We start from the raw sequence: 3,880 nt of genomic DNA, 5'->3' as shown, positions 1-3,880 counted from the left end.
AGCCAGGAAAACACACAAATATAAAAAATAAAACATAAAAGCAAAAATGCTCAGCAAAATTCTAGCCAATAAAATTCAGCATCATATTAAAAAAGTAACACAACGCTACCAAGTGGGATTCATACTATGTATACAAGGATGGTTCGACATTAGAAAATCAATCAACATAATCCATCATACAAAAAGAACGAAAGAAAAAAATCTCATGATAATGCCAGTTGACAACTGATAATGCCCAACACTTATTCCTGATTAAAAAAAACCCTCAGTAAAATAGGAATAGTAGTGAAATTTGAGGAACATCTATATAAAACCAGAAACCAGCATCATTGTCAATGGATACAGGCTGAAAGCATTCCCCCTGAGAACACAAACAAGACATGGAGGCCCTTATCATCATCACTCCTATTTAACCTTGTGCTGGAAGTCCTAGCTAAAGCAATAAGGCAAGAAAAAGAAATAATGGCACCCAAATTGAAAAGGAATTGGTAAAATGATTCCTGTTCACAGATGATATGATTCTACACACAAACAACGCCGAATATTCCTTAAGGAAACTACTGGAATAAGAAAACCTAAACAATATTCTTTAAGGATACACACATACATAGTTCAACTATTTTAAACTATGATTTAAAAATTAGGATTGGGGTTACTTCTGAGGAGGGGTGAAGAAATGGCATCAGAGGAGTGCAATCAGGTAGTTTCAACGATATCAATAATATTCTAGGTAAGAGGCTCTGAGATTTATAAATAATTGCATGTTGCCAGATATACATGAAAAAGTACAAACTAAAATCTAAAAATAAGAAAAGTTCTAAAATCTTTCTTTTAGTTAGAAAAGTAAACTCTTGTTAAGCATAGATAATGTTCCATATTACACTGAGAAAGTTCTTTCTGCTTTCTGGTTTTGGGATATTCCTGGGTGGACTGTAGACTGAGAAAAACTTATTTTTTTCACATAAAATTGAAAAACAAAATTTTGTTTTTACCAAAACAAATGATTTCTAAGTCTCTATGTAAAAAAAAAAATGTATTTTAGTTTAATACAACTTTTAGGGAACATGCTGCTTATGGAAAATAACACATTTCTTTCCATATCTTCAATTTCATGGCGATAAAATCAGAACCTCTAATATTTTAAGAATTACAAAAAATGCACATAATAACTAATGAGGAAAACATAAAAGTTTATAACCTAGATTACTGTTATTTTCAAATACAAAGTGAAAGAGTAGTATCTGTCCTCTAATCAAGAACTAGATTGAGTTTTCTTCATCAATGACATCCCATCTACAAAATTGCTCACTGATGGTGTCTCAAACCAAACACAATTTCATGTCCCACTAAAATAGGCAGAATTGTAAATATGTAGACATTCCCCAGAGGAACAGAAGTAATCTTAAACACAAAATGCACAGTGGAGCTAAAAAAAGCTGTTGTGCTCATACAATAATGAACAGTAAAGTCTTAAAACCACACCCTTGGTCTCAAAAATTTGTTCTAAGAACTGGGCAAATTGTTTTTTCATTAATTTGAATGATAGAAAATTTTTTAAAGTAACTTTTTTTTCCTATCTTTAAAAGGAAATGATTTTTTTCTAAGCCCTGTTTCAGTATATTCTGAGAAAAATAAAATTACAATGTTAGCTTAGTTTTATTTTTAATTATAACAGGAAAAATACTTATGGCTTTTATCCAACCTCCAGAATGTCTCTATTACTTTCATTCTAATGTCAAAGATAATTTATTCTACATTTTGGATGTCTGCGTCAATAAAGGGAAGTATTCCTAGAGAATCCATTGAATTGACTTTATTGTTCATTGTGATCGTTTATTGCCTATTTCTTGTTTTAGAATTAGCAATGATATTTTCAGTGTGGACCCAAATTCTTATTCTATACGTGGTTAACTTTCCACTCCAGGTTTTTTCCATAACATTTTTCATCTCAGAGTTTCTCAAAGTGTATATCAAAGGATTCAACATGGGAGGAATAATTGTATAAACCACAGTCATAGATTTGTCAACGGGAAAGTTGGAAACAGGTCTAACATACATGAAAATACAGGAACAAAGAAGAGGACAACCACTGTGATATGGGAGCTGCAAGTAGACAGGGCTTTGCGCCTTCCCTCCTGACTGAAAGTCTTCAGGAACTTTAGGATGGCCCCATAGGAGATTAGTAGAAGGATAAAAATTACCATACAGATGGCTCCATCATTGGCAACAACAGTGAGCCCTATAAAATAGGTTTCAGAGCAAGCAAGTTCCAATAATGGGTACAGGTCACACATGAAGTGATCAATGACATTGGGGCCACAGAAGGGGAGTCTGTGCACAAAGAGAAGTTGGATCACAGAGTGCAAAAATCCTCCAACCCAGGCCACCACTAGCAACAAAATGCAAACCTGTCGATTCATGATGGTTAAGTAATGCAGTGGCTTACAGATGGCCACATAGCGATCATAGGCCATTGCCACCAGAAGAAAGATCTCAGCGCCACCAAATGAGTGCATTATAAAGAGCTGGCCCATGCAAGCTGGGAAGCAAATAGTCTTTTTATCACAGAGTAAGTCTAGAATCATTTTGGGCGAAATGGCGGCAGAATAAACAGCATCCATGAGTGACAGATAGGCAAGAAAGAAGTACATGGGGGAGCCCAGGGAGGGGCTGACAACAACGAGACAATGAGCAGGTTGCCCACCATTGAGACAATGTAAATGAACAAAAACATAACAATTAACAATTTTTGGCCAACAGGATCCTGCGTGAGCCCCAGGAGGACAAATTCTGTTACATTGTTACTGTGTCCCATTTACTCTTCTATAAGACCTACTTCAGAGATGAGAGCTCAGAAGACCAAGACCTGTAATGAAATCATGAACACCACTGTGAATATGTCCATTAGGTCATGGAGCTCTTCTTCACTATTAATCTTGTTCAGTGGCTTATTCATAATAAACATTTAGAAATATCTACTGAGTTTCTCTTTCAAAGATCCCAGTATGTCTTCCCTTAACAATTCTACTTCCTCTCAGATGACTGGATTGGGCCTATGAATAAGAGGTTCTACCTCTAAATCTTAGTGGACCTTCTACAGAGAAGATAAGTCAGAGGCCCAACAGTCTTTCTTTAATTTAATACTCCTTTTATAAAACATGACAGTTCTTGGCACAGAGGTCAGCAATGACAAAGAGGGAAAGGATTCCTGCTTTCAAGAAACATTCTCTAGTGGCGAAGATAAACTGTAAACAAATGAACTGACATAGAATCAGTACTTAGAGTTGGTAATATTTGTGGTGAGTCCCTTACAACATGATCTACATACCACCAAAAATAACCCCTCTTCAGGAATATCTCACGAAATATTATGATATTCCACTATTAGAAATTTGGTACTTCCTGCCTCAAATGTTTTTCAGTCTTTATGAATCTCTCATTCAATTTGAAGGGGCTGGACTTTGAAATGTATCAGATAACTACAAAATTTTTTAGTACATTCTTACCTGTAGCAATTATTTGGACATAGATTATCTGTCTCTTTTTAAGGGTCTGTAATGCCTTCCATTTTCTCTTTGCTTATCCCACAACTCCTAGCATAACTTCTATACTCTATTGAAATACAGTCAGTACTTTGAGTTGGTAGTATTTGTGGTGAGTACTCTTACAATATGATCTATATTTTCAGCAAACATTTTTGAACTGAAGTTAACTGACACAGAGCAATTACCAACTACTACATTAGCAGCCAGCATCCTTCAAATCCATTGCAGGTGAGCTGGGTAGCCATGGGGGAGAAAATAGAGGCTGTAAAGAGAGGTAGAGGACAACGGAAGAGGGCTTTATATATAATACTTCTTAAGCACTGAGAGCGGTCAGA

At 35.5% G+C, this 3,880-nt stretch overlaps 1 pseudogene; it reads right to left on the bottom strand.

Annotated features, from left to right (window-relative positions):
• Positions 1–1,833: 1,833 nt before the first annotated feature.
• Positions 1,834–2,818, bottom strand: LOC126063683 (olfactory receptor 4A5-like; annotated as a pseudogene).
• Positions 2,819–3,880: the final 1,062 nt, after the last annotated feature.

This window comes from Elephas maximus, chromosome 20 (assembly GCF_024166365.1).
Source record: "Elephas maximus indicus isolate mEleMax1 chromosome 20, mEleMax1 primary haplotype, whole genome shotgun sequence".
In the NCBI taxonomy this organism is placed as follows: Eukaryota; Metazoa; Chordata; class Mammalia; order Proboscidea; family Elephantidae; genus Elephas; species Elephas maximus.
This window is presented reverse-complemented; position numbering and strand designations above follow the sequence as displayed.